Source organism: Anomaloglossus baeobatrachus, chromosome 7, assembly GCF_048569485.1.
Source record: "Anomaloglossus baeobatrachus isolate aAnoBae1 chromosome 7, aAnoBae1.hap1, whole genome shotgun sequence".
NCBI classification, from domain to species: Eukaryota; Metazoa; Chordata; class Amphibia; order Anura; family Aromobatidae; genus Anomaloglossus; species Anomaloglossus baeobatrachus.
Genome location: NC_134359.1, coordinates 303,737,504 through 303,756,461, shown reverse-complemented (window position 1 = coordinate 303,756,461; position 18,958 = coordinate 303,737,504). Strand labels below are relative to the sequence as shown.

The 18,958-nt window shown below is 42.1% G+C and overlaps 1 protein-coding gene across 1 annotated transcript in view; it reads right to left on the bottom strand.

The window, feature by feature from the left end:
* Positions 1-18,958, bottom strand: part of LOC142246801 (transmembrane protease serine 9-like) — a 67,481-nt gene that overhangs the window by 11,670 nt on the left and 36,853 nt on the right. The gene's annotated exons all lie outside the window — the stretch shown is intronic.

The window sequence follows — 18,958 nt, the reverse complement described above, 5'->3', positions numbered from 1 at the left end:
GGACAGATAATTATCCTTAGTTACTGACAGAAGCCGGTTTCCTTTCTGAGATACGCAGGTTTCAGTTTCCCAGTCTATATCGGGGTAATTGAAGTCCCCCATAATAATCACCTCATTGTGATTTGCTGCTTTGTCTATTTGTTTCAATAATATATTTTCAGTAGTTTCTGTTATATTTGGTGGCTTATAACAAACCCCTATGAGGATTTTATTAGTTTTCCCTCCTTGTATCTCCACCCATAGAGACTCCACCTCTTCATTTCCCTCTTGAATATCTTCTCTTAGTCTGGGCTTTAAACTGGACTTTATATATAGACAGACTCCACCCCCTGGACTTTATATATAGACAGACTCCACCCCCTTTCCTTTTTTTACGATCCCTCCTAAACAATTCATATCCTTGCAGGTTAGCCGCCCAGTCATAACTATCATCTAACCATGTCTCAGTTATTCCTACTATGTCGTATTTCTCCTCATACATTACCAGCTCCAGTTCCTCCATCTTATTGGTCAGGCTTCTTGCATTGGTCAGCATGCAGGAAAGAAGTTTTGCTCCCCTTTTCTTAGCTTCCTTCTGATTACCCTGTCTTGGGTCCTCTTTACGGCATCTAGTATCCTTGATTAGTTTGTCCTTCTGTTGCATGTTCTTGTCTGCTGTTTTTTCTCCCATCCCCTCTTCTTCTGGTGTAAAGCCCTCCTGATGAGTGTGGCAAGCCTTCTGGCGAACGTGTGTTTCCCAGGTTTTGTGAGGTGTATCCCGTCTCTTGCGAGAAGTCCATCGTAGAGGTAATTCACTCCATGGTCCAAGAATCCAAATCCTTGCTGCCTGCACCATCGTCGTAGCCAGTTGTTCAAATCTAGTATCCTATTCCATCTTCTGACACCATGGCCATCGACTGGGAGGATTGATGAGACAACAACCTGTACGTTCCGTTCCTTAATTTTCTTCCCCAGAATTTCAAAGTCTTCACAAATAGTTGGTAGATCATTTCTTGCCGTGTCGTTTGTTCCTACATGTATCAATAGGAACGGGTATTCGTCCTTGGATCCGAGGATAGTTGGTATCCTGTTGGCCACATCCTTGATTTTTGCTCCCGGTAGGCAGCATACTTCTCGTGCGGTTATGTCCGGCCTGCAGATAGTTGCCTCCGTGCCTCTTAGTAGTGAGTCGCCCATAACTACCACTCTTCTTTTCTTTCTGGATGCACTGCATTTTGCTCCTGAGTGTTTTTGAGTGTCTTTTGTTTCTGCTTTTGTTGACAAAGTAACTTCTTTTGATGATACTGTGTCTTCTCCTGTAGAGACGGTATCATCCTGAGCTGTGCCATTTTCCTTCTCCAGCATGAGGGCTTCATATTGGTTGCTAAGCTGTGTGGGTGGTGACGACCACTTGATCCGCTGGCTTCTTTTGGTCACATGTTGTCCACTTTTCAGCCTCTGTATGTGTTCTGAAGCTTTTCTCACTTTCCATATCCTGAATTGTTGCTTCTGCCTCGTCCAAGAAGTCCTCATGTTCTTTAATTAGCTTCAGCGTTGCTATTCTTTCTTCCAGTCCCCGCACCTTTTCCTCTAAGAGGGCAACAAGTTTGCACTTTTGACAGGTGAAGTTGGATTTTTTGTGCGGCAGATCCGTAAACATGTAGCATGTGTTGCAGGTGACCATGTGGATTTTCTTCTCTTCCATAATGCTGATGTAGCGTATGACAGGCGACGGCGCGCGGTTTTGCGATGTCCTCAAACAGCGAGACCCGGCAAGTCCCAGCAATCGATCAGCTTACGGCGACTCTTCTCTTCTTAAACAGCTACAGTTATCACCACTATGAGATTGTGTTAAAACTATGCCACACTTATCTTCAGTCGCCTCCCTTTACTTCAGTACCTCGCACTCTCAGCACCTCGCTTGCTCTGGCTGGTTTATATAGTTCTACAAGGACTACTAGAAGCTGCTAGAAGCTTCTAGAAACAGGTGTGGCTAATACTACTGACTAAATCACTAGACACACTTTTTTTTTTTTTTTTTTTTAATCATTTCATTAAAATGATTAAACAGATGATCAGAACCTCACATCTACCTAAAAATTAGATAATTAAAAACATCAGCTCAAGACGCAAAAAAAAAGAAGGTGTCACTTACCCCAGATCCCGAAAAATGAGAACACTACAGGTCTCGGAATATGGCAATAGAAAAGCGCAATTCTTTTTTTTTTTGTTTTACAAATTTCTGAATTTTTCTCACAACTTAGATAAAAGTAAATCTCAACTTGTTTGGTGTCTATGAACTCGTACCGACGTGAGGAATCACACTGACATGTCAGCTTTACCATATAGTAAACATAGTGAATAAAAACACTAAAAAACAACATTCATGGAATTGCAGATTTTTTTGCAGTTTGGAATTGGATTTTTTTTCCCATTTTCCAGTACAATATGGAGCAGAATGAATGGTGTCATTCAAAAGTACAACTCATCCCGCAAAAAACAATAGAAGGAAAAATAAAAAGGTATGCCTCTTGGATAGGATAGAGACAATCACCTTGAGGGCCTCAGAAAGACCTTTTTAAATCGAGGCTACCGCCCAAGAACAATTGAAAACCAAATTATAAGAGCCACCAGAATACCAAGAAACCATCTCCTAAACTGAAGAAGAAAACAACCGGGTCCCTCTTGTAATCACCTACAATTCAAATCTGGAAGCGTTACGAGGAGCTGCACGGAAACTACAACCATTACTGCAAAAAGAATTTTTCCAGACCAGCCCGGACCAGACCCCAATCAGAGGACAATAAAACTCTCACACTGCTTATCTATGAACTGCTGCAATATTTATGGCCACAGCTGATTGTCCTCTTGCCATAGTGATAGTTCTGCTTCACATAACTTGTTTTTTGTTTTTTTACTGTTCCATTCTATGTCCTGTTGTGTATAAATATGTGACTCTTCAGATTTTGTGTTATATTGAGCCTGATGAAGAGACCTGAGTAGTCTCGAAAGCTCCTATTATTACCATCTTTTCAGTTATCCATTAAAAGGTATCAACCACTGGGACTCGCAGTTCTTTTAAACAATTTTTTTATTTCTACAGTTACACTGTGAGCTGTGACGTCCCTTCACTATCCTGATTCAACATACAATGGCTGCTGCATTCCCTGTCACAGCTTTTATACAGGCTATTATAGTCTCTCTTGATTTCCTGTGCTATGTCATGTGATGTGATAGCTCCAAGTAATTGTGGGGCAGCCTGCTCGGCCATGCCCAAGCTCATGTGATCTTTCTCCGATTGGTCCTATGTTCTGCACTGTGTATATTGGCAGAATACATTTTCGGCAATTCATGCAAATTAAATTGTAAATTGTTTGAATTCCTAAAACATTTACACAAATTTGTTTTGCTTCAAATCTACTCACTTATCTCCATTAATCTTAGCATGCTGGGACTGTCAATCCCCAAACAATTGGCACTGAAATGCCCATTTAGAAGGGTGGTCTGGCATGTGCATGCTTCAAGACAGCACTTTGCTATATCTGTCTGTCCCATTGACTATGAATGGAGCGATGATGTGCGTGAATCAGCACAATTGACAATAGAGTTGCTGACCAGAAGCCAAAATCATCCATGTTTTTTTTTTTTTATGAGACCTGTGAATCATTTTCTTGACAATAACTTGTCGAGACACTACCTGAATATCAGCAAAGCCTCCGCAAGAAGGCTGATTGCCAACACAGACTGCTGGGAGCTGCCAGTAATTGTATTTGTTTTCCTATACTGCTGGTGTACTTTTGTTATTCAATTACTTATCTTGTGACCCACATCATCTTCCCGTAGTCCCTCTTGACTTTGATTCCAGTCTGTCTGATTTTGTCTTTGACCCTCTTGTATCTGACCTTCTGGTGTCTGACCTTCTGGTATCTTACCTTCCGGTGTTTGAACTTCTGGTGTCTGACCTTCTGGTATCTTACCTTCCGGTGTTTGAACTTCTGGTGTCTGACCTTCTGGGATCTGACCTTCTAATATCTGTCCTTCTGGTGTCTGACCTTCTGGTATTTTACCTTCTGGTGTCTGAAAGTTTTGGTGTCTGAGCCTCTGGTATCTGACCTTCTGGCATCTGGACCCTCATGCATCTGACCTTCTGGTGTCTGACCTTCTGATATCTGATCTTCTTGTATCTGATCTTCTGGTATCTGACCTTCTGGTATCTGATCTTCTGGTATCTGACCTTCTGGTATCTGATCTTCTGGTATCTCATCTTCTGGTATCTGACGTTCTGGTGCCTGACCTTCTGGTGTCTGATATTTTGGTATCTGACCTTCTGGTATCTGACCTTCTGATATCTGACGTTCTGGTATTTGACCTTCTGATGTCTGACCTTCTGGTGTCTGACCTTCTGGTGTCTGACCTTCTGGTGTCTCACCTTCTGGTATCTGACGTTCTGGTATCTGACGTTCTGGTGTCTAACCTTCTGGTATCTGACCATGACTATGGTTTTGCCTCCTGATTCTGTCCTTGGTTCTATCCCCCCATTACTGACCTGGCTTGTCTTTGCATAAAGCTCCAGATTTTCATATTTGTGCTGACTCCACTATATACTTATTGAAAGCTGGAGAAAAGGAGTCTCTGCAGAGAAAGATAGGAGATCTAAAGAGAGCTTAATGATAGCATAGTACCCGTGGTAAACACGTGAGGATGTCACACTGTTCCCCTAAGCGTTTCATGTCACTCGCTTCCTCATATTACCATGGGTACTATGCTTTCACTCAGCTCTCTTTAAATCTCCGATCCTACTCTACAATTGTATTTAACAGGCATGGATAGTCGCATATCTTTATTTTCTGAGTCATGATGAGCTTGATTCCCTCTCATCTCCCTATCATGGACGGCTTTATGCCCCTTTTTAAGCCTTGGTGTCCCCATTCTTCTCCACATTGTGATGGGTTTGATTTTCTGAGTCATGATGAGCTTAGTCCCTTCTCATCTCCCTATCATGGTAGGCTTGGTGCCCCTTTCTTAGCCTTGGTATCCCCCATTCTTCTCCACGTTGTGGTGGGTTTGATTTTCTGAGTCATGATGGGTTTGGTCCTCTCTCATATCTCTATCATGGTTGGCTTGGTGCCCTTTCTTAGTCTTGGTGGCCTGCATTCTTCTCCACATTGTGGTGGGCTTGATTTTTTGAGCCATAAGAAGTTTGGTCCTCTTTCTTCTCCATTTCATGGTGAACTTAGAGCTCCTTTTTTCTCCTTATCATGGTGGGCTTAGTGCCCCCTTCTTCTCCCTATCATGGTGGGCTTAGTGCCCCCTTCTTCTCCCTATCATGGTGGGCTTGGAGTCCCCTTACTGTTAGTGTTTCTGCCATACGTACCATGGAGTGAAGTCTGGGAGGTACAATATAAACCAGCTGAGAACTAATAACTGTAGGGGGTCATTCACTTACAGGCGGAAGCCCCCAGTATTTGGTGTCAGGGAGTCTACCTAGGCAGAGGTGACACAGCAGCCCCCTGAGATTAGAGTGTGCAGAGCGGGGTGTAATCTGGCAGAGATCCGCTCCCTTGTGCCGCGGCACAGGCGATATGTCCGACCATACATCAGGTGCCCATCAGTCAGGACACGTCCTGGAAAGGGAACACAAATGGTGGCTGCTTGCTGACCACCATATTTTTGCCTCACACAAATAGAATCCCCCCAAAATTGGATTCTGACTAATCTGATGCTTTCAGGAGATATATATCGTAATATGAATCTCTTCGTCCGTCTTTTCACTCTCGTACATCTCTCATTTTGTACTCTTCTTGGCAGCAGCTTCCAGGCACTGATTTTTATAGTAATGAAGGTCAACTATAGCAGAAGAACAAGTCCTGCGGGTTCTCAGAGATTAACATCTCTCCGCTCCTCTCCAGATTGAAGATTGTGACTGATCTCAGTGACTGGAGACATCACATCCACGGCTCGTTCATACTGTGAGCGAAACCCACCGTCCGCACAACCTGCACTTCCCATGGTCGGAGACACTGACCGCTCATACGTACTCTGATACATTGTACCACTCCAGCTTTGTGATCTGCATCTTTGCTCTGTTACCGAGGTTCTCCTGTCTCATCTATTAATGCCATATCCACCGACTATTCCATAAACGTATCGTAAATGTGGATCCCGCCAATAGTATCGTCCTCTATCTCTAGAAGAGATGGAGACACAAAGCACGGACGTCACCGGAGAGAAGAATACAACAATATCCATAGGATAAGACTGGAATTATAACCACATCTCCCCCACCACACCTACAGACTGGGATTCAGGATCCATACATAGTCCTAATGGGAGTATATATACACTGGGTGCAGAATTATTAGGCAAGTTGTATTTTAGAGGATGTTTTTTATTATTGATCAACAACTATGTTCTCAATCACCCAAAAGACTCATAAATATCAGAGCTTAATATTTTTGGCAGTTGGAGGGGTTTTTAGATTTGGCTTCTTAGGAGGATTCTGTTTGTGCAGGTGACTATTACTGTGCAGAATTATTAGGCAACAATAAAAACCAAATCTATTCCCATCTCACTTGTTTATTGTTACCAGGAAACCAATATAACTGCACAAAATATAGAAATAAACATTCCTGACTGCAAAAACAAAACCCCAAAAAATTGCCTCCAGCCACCACAGCCTCCAGCCACCACAGCCTCCAGACACTCCAGCCTCCAGACACCACAGCCTCCAGCCACCACAGCCTCCAGCCACCACAGCCTCCAGCCACCACAGCCTCCAGACACTCCAGCCTCCAGACACCACAGCCTCCAGACACCACAGCCTCCAGACACCACAGCCTCCAGCCACCACAGCCTCCAGACACTCCAGCCTCCAGACACCACAGCCTCCAGCCACCACAGCCTCCAGACACTCCAGCCTCCAGACACCACAGCCTCCAGACACCACAGCCTCCAGACTCCACAGCCTCCAGCCACCACAGCCTCCAGACACCACAGCCTCCAGACACTGCTCCCAGAGGTGGACTGTTCTCCCTCCCTGTAGATCTCACATTTTATGAGGGACCACAGGTTCTCTATGGGGTTCAGATCAGGTGAACAAGGGGGCCATGTCATTATTTTTCATTTTTTAGACCTTTACTGGCCAGCCATGCTGTGGAGTAGTTGGATGCATGTGATGGAGCATTGTCCTGCATAAAAATCATGTTTTCCTTGAGCGATAGCGACTTCTTCCTGTACCACTGCTTGAAGAAGTTGTCTTCCAGAAACTGGCAGTAGGTCTGGGAGTTGAGCTTCACCCCATCCTCAACCCGAAAAGGTCCCACAAGTTGATCTTTTCTGATCCCAGCCCATACCAGTGCCCACCTCCACCTTGCTGGTGTCTGAGTCGGAGTGGAGCTCTCTGCCCTTTACTGATCCAGCCTCTGGCCCATCCATCTGCCCATCAAGAGTCACTCTCATCTCATCATCCATAAAACCTTTGAAAAATCAGTCTTCAGATATTTCTTCGCCCAGTCTTGAGGTTTTATCTCATGTTTCTTGATTGATCAGAGGTGGTGGTTTTCAGCCTTCCTTACCTTGGCCTGTCCCTGAGTATGGCACACCTTGTGCTTTTTGATACTCCAGTAACGTTGCAGCTCTGAAATATGGACAAACTGGTGGCAAATGGCATCTTGGCAGCTTCACGCTTGATTTTCCTCAATTCATGGGCAGTTATTTGGCGCCTTTTTTGCCCAGCACGCTTCTTGCGACCCTGTTGGCTATTTGCCATGAAACGCTTGATTGTTCGGTGATCACGCTTCAAAAGTTTGGCAATTTCAAGACTGCTGCGTCCCTCTGCAAGACATCGCACAATTTTCGACTTTTCAGAGCCCGTCAAATCTCTCTTCTGACCCATTTTACCAAAGCAAAGGAAGTTGCCTAATAATTAAGCACCCCTTATATAGGGTGTTGTGTCATTACACCGCACCCCTCCTCATTACAGAGAGGCACATCACTGGAGTTACTTCATTGGTAGTTGGCTCTCAGCCTATACAGCGCGGAGTAGGACGACATGTATAAAAAGCATCATGTGATCACAATACTCATCTGCCTAAAAATTCTGCACACAGTGTATATACTTTTTGATTGCAGATAAAGTAGTAGATGTCACCTGCAGTCCTATGTAACACCACAGATAACACAGTGATATCTCTCTGAGTACAGATAATGTAGTAGATGTCACCTGCAGTCCTATGTAACACCACAGATAACACAGTGATAGCTCTGAGTACAGATAATGTAGTAGATGTCACCTGCAGTCCTATGTAACACCACAGATAACACAGTGATAGCTCTGAGTACAGATAATGTAGTAGATGTCACCTGCAGTCCTATGTAACACCACAGATAACACAGTGATATCTCTGAGTACAGATAATGTAGTAGATGTCACCTGCAGTCCTATGTAACACCACAGATAACACAGTGATATCTCTGAGTACAGATAATATAGTAGATGTCACCTGCAGTCCTATGTAACACCACAGATAACAGTGATATCTCTGAGTACAGATAATGTAGTAGATGTCACCTGCAGTCCTATGTAACACCACAGATAACACAGAGATACCTCTCTGAGTACAGATAATGTAGTAGATGTCACCTGCAGTCCTATGTAACACCACAGATAACAGTGATATCTCTCTGAGTACAGATAATGTAGTAGATGTCACCTGCAGTCCTATGTAACACCACAGATAACACAGAGATACCTCTCTGAGTACAGATAATGTAGTAGATGTCACCTGCAGTCCTATGTAACACCACAGATAACACAGTGATATCTCTCGGATTACAGATAATGTAGTAGATGTCACCTGCAGTCCTATGTAACACCACAGATAACACAGAGATACCTCTCTGAGTACAGATAATGTAGTAGATGTCACCTGCAGTCCTATGTAACACCACAGATAATACAGTGATATCTCTGAGTACAGATAATGTAGTAGATGTCACCTGCAGTCCTATGTAACACCACAGATAATACAGTGATATCTCTCTGAGTACAGATAATGTAGTAGATGTCACCTGCAGTCCTATGTAACACCACAGATAACACAGTGTTATCTCTCTGAGTACAGGTAATGTAGTAGATGTCTCCTGCAGTCCTATGTAACACCACAGATAACACAGTGATATCTCTGAGTGCAGATAATGTAGTAGATGTCACCTGCAGTCCTATGTAACACCACAGATAACACAGTGATATCTCTGAGTACAGATAATGTAGTAGATGTCACCTGCAGTCCTATGTAACACCACAGATAGCACAGTGATATCTCTGAGTACAGATAATGTAGGAGATGTCACCTGCAGTCCTATGTAACACCACAGATAACACAGTGATATCTCTGAGTACAGATAATGTAGTAGATGTCACCTGCAGTCCTATGTAACACCACAGATAACACAGTGATATCTCTCTGAGTACAGATTATGTAGTAGATGTCACCTGCAGTCCTATGTAACACTACAGATAACACAGTGATATATCTGAGTACAGATAATGTAGTAGAGGTCACCTGCAGTCCTATGTAACACCACAGATAACACAGTGATATCTCTCTGAGTACAGATAATGTAGTAGATGTCACCTGCAGTCCTATGTAACACCACAGATAACACAGTGATATCTCTGAGTACAGATAATGTAGTAGATATCACCTGCAGTCCTATGTAACACCACAGATAACACAGTGATATCTCTCTGAGTACAGATAATGTAGCAGATGTCACCTGCAGTCCTATGTAACACCACAGATAACACAGTGATATCTCTCTGAGTACAGATAATGCAGTAGATGTCACCTGCAGTCCTATGTAACACCACAGATCACACAGTGATATCTCTGAGTACAGATAATGTAGTAGATGTCACCTGCAGTCCTATGTAACACCATAGATAACACAGTGATATCTCTGAGTACAGATAATGCAGTAGATGTCACCTGCAGTCCTATGTAACACCACAGATAACACAGTGATATCTCTGAGTACAGATAATGCAGTAGAGGTCACCTGCAGTCCTATGTAACACCATAGATAACACAGTGATATCTCTGAGTACAGATAATGTAGTAGATGACACCTGCAGTCCTATGTAACACCACAGATAACACAGTGATATCTCTGAGTACAGATAATGCAGTAGATGTCACCTGCAGTCCTATGTAACACCACAGATAACACAGTGATATCTCTGAGTACAGATAATGTAGTAGATGTCACCTGCAGTCCTATGTAACACCACAGATAACACAGTGATATCTCTGAGTACAGATAATGTAGTAGATGACACCTGCAGTCCTATGTAACACCACAGATAACACAGTGATATCTCTGAGTACAGATAATGCAGTAGATGTCACCTGCAGTCCTATGTAACACCACAGATAACACAGTGATATCTCTGAGTACAGATAATGTAGTAGATGTCACCTGCAGTCCTATGTAACACCACAGATAACACAGTGATATCTCTGAGTACAGATAATGTAGTAGATGTCACCTGCAGTCCTATGTAACACCACAGATAACACAGTGATATCTCTGAGTACAGATAATGTAGTAGATGTCACCTGCAGTCCTATGTAACACCACAGATAACACAGTGATATCTCTGAGTACAGATAATGTAGTAGATGTCTCCTGCAGTCCTATGTAACACCACAGATAACACAGTGATATCTCTGAGTACAGATAATGTAGTAGATGTCACCTGCAGTCCTATGTAACACCACAGATAACACAGTGATATCTCTGAGTACAGATAATGCAGTAGATGTCACCTGCAGTCCTATGTAAGCCCCGTGTGCTGTGTATGTGGGGATATTCGGCGTGTCTTACCCACATAGAGGACTAGCAGCAGATGGAGCCGGTTCCTCTGCATTTCGTCCTTTCTTGGTGAGCAGTCGGCCTCTAGCAGTGTCTTATATATACAGGATGAGGAGGGGGTGGGAAAGTTGCCGCTGTTTTGTATACAAGGAAATGTGGATTTTCTTTTTCTTTTCCGTTAATGGCTTTTTGTACGATTTGTTGTTAGGATTTCATGACGAGCTTTTCGGAGCTTTTTCACAGTAGTTCAATTAATAACTTAAATACAATATGTAAAATAGTAAATATAAAGCCAAGTCTCTGTGTCCAGCGACAACCTGACCACTCCTATCACCGGACCCTACCCATGATTTATTTACACCAAAGACTTGTCCTTGGTGAATTACATCAGATTCCTTCTTGATAAGTTTGTCATCTGATTGACATCTGACAGTAGTGCTATGGCTATATAGGTGCTTGTCCACCATTAAAAAGGTCCATTAGTTTGGAGTCCAATGTGTCAGAAAAAATCATATGCAAATCAGTCTGAAAGTGCATTAGGGCGTGTCTGGACTGCTTATTCCAAGTGCATTGACAATACCCACAGTGCAATCCCATGTTTTGTTACATATATTTTACATTTTGTGTGGGGAAGTTATTGCCTTTATATGTGGTTGGATATTAGGTACCGCCATGGGTACTCATTTCACCCCAACCTAGAAAATATATGCTATTTTAGTGACACAAGGATTTAGCCTCACTCACATGAATCCATGTTCCCTGAAATCTGAAAATCTATTTTTTTTCTAATATTAGAGTTAGTTTTATAGAAAATCAGTTAATAACATATCAATATGTTGTGGTATGAACTGGAGATATGGGGTGATATCAGCTTCACGCAGATGTGATGCTTACTTGCATTTATGGCAGGACACCAGGGCCGAGCACCGAGTCTTTCGAATTATTTTCTTGTATTTTAAGCATTGATTCTGATTTACAGGAGGAGTTTGATTAATTTGTGATATTCACCAATGACAATAACATGTATGCACTTTGCTGTTCTGTGTATACAGCTCCTATGTGTCTAATGTTTATATACTGTAAGCAAATCAAGAACAAACTTATATGACAAAGCTTTCAACTACTAAAAAACAAAAACAATAAAATTTGATTTTTTTGTTTGTTTTTATTTCTTAGTATTTGTAAGCAAATCATGTATAATCTGACTCTGCAGTCATGGGTTACTCCGCTGCCTCTTCTCGTCACCTGTAGATAGGAAAACTGGTTCTGATCTGACATCTTTGCACTTCCGTGTCACGATACCGGGAATGTACATTGTTTTCACATTCAAACCTGAAATTCTTGCAGAGTGAATCCTGGTGAAAGCTGCACATGGGTGAAAGAGCGCATAACTGTACGGAAGGAGGAGGACTGCCCAAGGGTAATAATGCCACAGCCACTGACGGCTGATCCACAGCGGTTCCCCTACAGAGGGCTTCTGTAATCTCTGTAAACTACTCGCACTTTAAAGTCCTTGCTCTCTAGTGATTGCTGTCTAGTGATTGCTTTCTAAAACCCTTGCTCTCTAAAGTGATTGCTCTCTAAAGTTCTTGCTATCTAGAATGATTGCTCTCTAAAGTTCTTAATCTCTAGTGATTGCTCTCCAATGTCTTACTCTCTAAAGAGAATGCTCTCTAGAGTGATTGCTCTCTACTGTCTTGCTCTCTAGAGTGAATGCTCTCTAGAATTATTGCTCTCTAAAGTCCTTGATCTCCAGAGTGATCATTCTGTAAAGTCCTCGATCTATAGTGATTGCTCTCTAAAGTCTTGCTCTTTTGAGTGATTGCTCTCTATTGTCATTGATGTCTAAAGTTCTGATCTTTAGAGATCAATCACTAGAGATCAAGGAATTTAGAGAGCAATCACTCTAAAGTCTTGCTCTCTAGAGGGATTGCTTTCTAAATCCCTTGATCTCTAGTAATTGCATGCTAAAGGCTTACTCTCTAGAGTGATTGCTTTCTAAAGTCTTTGATCTCTAGAGTGATTTCTTTCTAAAGTTCTTGCTGTCTAGAGTGCTTGCTCTCTAAAGTTCTTTCTTTCTATAGTAATTGCTCTCTATAGTCCTTGCTTTCTATAATGATTGCTCTCTAACATTCCTGCTCTCTAGAGTGATTTGTCTCTAAAGTTCTTGCTCTCTAGAGTGCTCTCTAAAGTTTTGTTCTGTAGAGGGATTGTTCTCTAAAGTCCTTGCTATCTAGAGTGATTGCTCTCTAAAGTCCTTGATCTTGAGTGATGGATCTCTAAATTCTTTGATCTTTAGTGATTGCTCTCTAAAGTCTTTGCTCTCTAGAGTGATTGCATGCAAAATTCTCTCTCCCTAGAATGATTGCTCTCTAATGTCCTTGATCGCTACAGCGATTGTTCTCTAAAGTCATTGCTCTCTAAAGTCTTTGCTCTCTAGAGTAATTGCTCTCTAAAGTCCTTGATCTCGAGTGATTGCTTTCTAAAGTCCTTGCTGTCTAGAGTGATAGCTAACTAAAGTCCTTGATATTGAGTGATGGCTTTCTAAAGTCTTTGATTTTTAGCGATTGTTTTCTAACGTTTTGCTCTCTAAATTCCTTGATCTCTAGAGTCTTTGCTCTCTAAAATCATTGCTCCGTAAGGTGATTGCTCTCTAAAGTCCTTGATCGCTACAATGATTGCTCTCTGAAGTCCTTGCTTGCTTTCTAGAGTGATTGCTGTCTAAAGTCATTGATCTTGAGGGATTGGTCTCTAAAGTCCTTGATCTCGAGCAATTGCTCTCTAAAGTCCTTGATCTTGAGTGATTGCTCTCTAAAGTCCTTGATCTCGAATGATTGTTCTCTAAAGTCCTTGCTGTCTAGAGTGATTGATCTCTAAAGTCCTTGATATCGAGTCATGGCTTTCTAAAGTCTTTGATCTTTAGTGATTGCTTTCTAATGTTTTGCTCTCTAAATTCCTTGATCTCTAGAGTCCTTGCTCTCTAAAATCATTGTTCCGTAGTGTTATTGCTATCCAGTAGAGTTTTGTCTCCAAAGTCCTTGTTGCTACTTTTTCACAAGAAATTACTCTTGAAAAATGTTTCTTTGCTCACCACCGTGTTCTGATTCTTAGAACTTTTATTTATTTCTACTTTTTCACATGAAAAATCCCTTTAAAAGAATCACATTTAGCTTGTTTGTTATTTTGTAAGAGACCTAACCTTTTATTTTTCTCTTTACAGGACTGTAATTTGTTGTGTTTTTTTACGTAACGAGCTGTAGTTTTATTCCCATTATTTTGGAACCAATATATTTTTTATTACTTTGAATTTATTTAATTTTGAGCCAATATTAACAAAAATGGCAATTGTGGCACAGTTTTCCACATTTTCATATGTTATTATTCCGGCAGTCCTGATATGTGATGAACATGTATCTTGTTTTATAGTGTGGGTCATTATGAGCGCAGCAATAACAAATATGTGACTATTTGTAAATGGTTGTTTACTTTTTACACGTAAACCCATTTTTTTGTATTAAATTGGGATTTTATTATATTTAGATAGTTTTTATAATACTTAAAAACTATTTTTTCCATTTTGTTAGGCATGCACTGAGGGAGACACTAGCACATTTGCTACCCAGCTTTTCCGAGCTCCTGATAGTCCTCTTCTTGCAATCTGTCATACACAGGGAAACATAACCAAGCTTTTCTCTCCCTCTCAGGGTTTGTGGGGACGTTTAGAGCAACAAGGAACTTCTCATCTTTTAGATTTAATATAGAAAAAGAGTACAGCACTTAAATGGTTATACACGATGGAATAATACACGATGTAATAATAATTAAATGGTTATACACGATGGAATAAAAGCAAAAACAGTATATCGTAAAGATAAAACACAGATATCTCTTACAATTCAATTATGAGCAACTTCTTTACAAGGGAGAGGCTGAAGAAAAAATCCAACAAATCGTCAATATATCTTTCATTCCTAGGTCTGACAATGATGTTATAAAGGGTCTCGCCCGACCCCTCACTAGTCCCTACACTGAGAACAGAGGAGGACGGCTGATCACATGAGGTTAATCCTCCAATTCCCCCTAATTTATCCTCTGGGTCTTATTTTCCCCCAGGAATCTCCTTGAGAAACAATATAGCATAAAGAGCAACCATTGTTATCTAACAAAAATTCAAAGACTTCCATGTGTCCAGTTTTGATTTTTGTCTCAGCTTCTTTATCATTTATAGTGATATTACATTTTTAGGAGCATCAGTTGGGATGAATTACCCTTGTGAGACCCTGCACAGAATTGGACCCTTGTGAAGGGTGGACACGAGGGTAAAATATTGTTAGAAAACAAATTCACAAGCTTCTATGATTCCAATTTTCTCTACTTCTTTGGTTTTTCCTCATTTTTGCACGACAAAGGCTTCTTTTGGCATCTACTGGGATGAATTCCACCAGAAGGAGCCGTAGCTGACAACACCAGGCAGGTACCAGACACCATTCACCTTACACACGAGAGGTCCTCCAGAGTCTCCCTGATGGACAATATCTAGACACTTAATGGAAACAGAGAGCTTAGTCTTCTGTGCACCTTGTAGAATTTGGCTGAGAGTCAATGGTCCAAAGGGTTCATGGAAATCAACTATGACCCAACCCAAGAGGAAAAAAATATTTGGTGGTGGCTTTCACAGATCAGAGGTGTGAAAACTTTGAATTTTCATAGACTGATATAAAACCACAAATAGAGGTAAGATTTCCTAAACTTGAAGCTTTTTAACAAATATCCCAAAACAACAAACTGTGTTATCTGACTGCAGACGAAGCCCCTGGCACCAGTCTGACCAGAGACAACAAAGCTGACGGCAGGGGGCCGGGGGCACCTGCTGCTGAGTCTCTTATTACGGAAAAACTAAAATCCTCTTTTCGGGGATTAGTACTCTACCCACCCTTCCATAGTATCCTCCGACTGGACGGCATGATCACTGCCCAACACTATTGTAATTAATTTTAATATATAAATTAGGCTTTGCAGAACAAACAGGACTGGTCAGCCCACCCATTGCAGGACTAGCTCAATGGCCAATCATAGTAAATGGCCAATATTCTAGTATAAAGAATTTATTCAATTCCTGACTATTAATTCTAATATATTGCTCAGTTAACTAGCCTCCTGCTGTCTGACCCAGTGATTGGTACTTGAACTTGACCCTGGATTGGCATCTGCTGATTTTTTTTATCTTGTCCTTCCCTCTGCTTTTGACCCTGGATATCCTCCTGATCTTGTACCTGCCTTGGATTTGACTAGGGATTGTTGACTATCACACTGCCAACTCACTCTACCAGCCAGCAGCTACTGCATGGATGCAACCCAGGTGCTAGGCTCACCTGGTTTGGTGGATCCTCCAAGCACAAGGTTTGGGTGGATACATGGGTTGCGGGCATAGGTGCAGCAGGCAAGTGAGGAATGGGGGAAACAGGTAGCAGAGGAACAGGAGGCCGCAGGCAGACAAGACTTGGGAATACTAAAAGTTGTAATACAAGACATAGGTGTGTGTCTTGGTGAGCCTTAGGCGGGCTTTGCACATTACGACATCGCAAGCGATGTCGAGTGCGATAGTCCCCGCCCCCGTCGTACATGCGATATCTTGTGATAGCTGCCGTAGCGAACATTATCGCTACGGCAGCTTCACATGCACTTACCTGCCCTGCGACGTCACTCTGGCCGGCGACCCGCCTCCTTCCTAAGGGGGCGGGTCGTGTGGCGTCACAGCAACGTCACACGGCAGGCGGCCAATAGCAATGGAGGGGCGGAGATGATAGTCGATAGCCCACATCCTTCCTTCTCATAGCAGCCGGGACGCAGGTAAGGTGATGTTCCTCACTCCTGCGGCTTCATGCACAGCGATGTGTGCTGCCGCAGGAACGAGGAACAACATCGTACCTGTTGCTTCACCGGCATTATGGAAATGTCGGAGACTACACCGATGATACGATAACGACGCTTTTGCACTCGTTCATCGTATCAAAAAGGTTTTACACACTACGACATCGCAAGTGACGCCGGATGTCCGTCACTTTCGATTTGACCCCACCAACATCGCAAGCGCAATGTCGTAGTGTGCAAAGTAGCCCTTAGATAGGCCCATAGAGAGCATCACATGGAGCACTCTGGGACATCTGCAAATCTCAACATGGAGCACAACAGAGTCCAGTGAACGAAGGTGAGGGGGGGAAAGCCCAGGACCGGGAGAGGTTTGTAACATTGGGGGTCTTTGCAGAGACCAGATTCCTGTACAGGGGTGAAAGGTTTCAAACTAAAGCTTTCCTTCAACCTGCTAAGAACAGTGGCTTGTGCAAAAAACTGTCCATGAAATTTTCTTAACACCAATGTGTGAATTGTGCAACACAAGGCAAAGACTAAAAGCCAATTGTGTGCAAATTATTGGTGGGTCCAACTGGATTTAAAAAACTAACCCCAGTTCGGGCCTGGAATTAATTCCAGATATCTGGCCAGACGCCGATCCACATATAAGACTTTGGGGACCCGAAACAGGTGCTTTAAAATGGTGGTAGAAGAGATAAGGGGGTCAGGAGCAGGCACATTATACTTATAAAATTTCAGCACCAAATCTGCATCTCTAGAAACGTGGGTTTTCTGCCAGGAGATGCAGGTCTGTGAATTCCCCGATGTCACCGAGGACCTACCTCCTACACTATGAGCTATTGATAGGATGTCACCAGTTCTTTATTTTCTGTTGTTTCTCTTCCTTTTCTTGATTTATTATTTTTGGACAGAATTGATCATTATAAAATAATATATATTTTTTTAATTTTTTTTAACATTTTCTAAGATAATTCTTATAAAATCAAAAGCTTTAAAGTGAAATAAACAACTGAGAAGAAGATAATTCCAATCATCACAATAATAAAATTCCACCAAAATAAGAAGACCACCATCACCTTGAACATAGAAGTGTCCTCACCTCCGGTTGCAGCGTCTCCCCAGCCGGTGACCCAGCAGTCCATGGCGCAGGGGAAGGTGACGGCGGGCAGGCAGACTGGCCGGATGTACATGGTGTAGGTGACCGGACTGTCCAGCCTCAGGAGTGCGATAACTGTTTTGCTGCTTTCGATACTTTGGATGAATGAGAACAGTCTCCAGACCATGGACGGCTTTGTTAGGATTGTCCGGTTCGAGCTTGTAGGCCCCTAACACCAGATAGTAATTTCTAATGCTTTGGGATGATCAGATATTATGGGTCATAATGGGTCACAACACCTGGTGACTCTAATAACCGGACATGACCCAAATAACCCATAATTATGGTCTAGTCTCCTTCTAGGTATGAGGTTTGATGTGGTCGTTGGTGGTGGCATGAGATAAGCAGCTTTAAAATAAAAAAAAATGATTTCGTGATACTCTGGAGACCTAGATGCTACCGTATACGTGTCTATATGAGGCCGCCCAGTGGTTATGATGGGAATTGCAGCCTGTTGAATTTTGCCAAAATGTCTGGAAATTGTTTCATGAGAAATTGGAGTCTTTAACAAAATGTGTAGATAGTTTAGGGTGGACAATTTTGTATTTGAAAGATTTTGTTTAAGACCAAACTATTATAGACCTCTATGAAGGATATTTCATCAGTATGAGATCGGTGGACGTCCATCACCAGGAGGCCCCTCAGATCCGTCACAGCAGCTCCATCAGCGGCTGCCGAGTTCTGCGCTTTATCTCAGACTGACTGATAAAAATAAAGAAATAAACATATTTGATTTTATTGGACCAAAGTCTAAAATTAATTAATGCCGTAAAGAAATAAAAAAGTGAAACTCCAGATTTACCGTATTTCAGTTTCTCATTCTCTGAAGCAATACAATAAAAAGCAATGAATGCAACGTACTGTATATTCTCCAGACGAGCATCAATAAAGCATCAACTGAGAACGTAAAAAATAAACCCACAACAACTCCATCAATAGAACAAGAGGAACGTCATCATGGCTCTCAGAAAATGGAGGAACAAAATGAGTTTGTTTTTACAAATTTCATTTTTTCCCACTACTTCATTAAAAAATAAAATCTATAATTTGGCATTACTGAAATAAACCCGCCCTGAA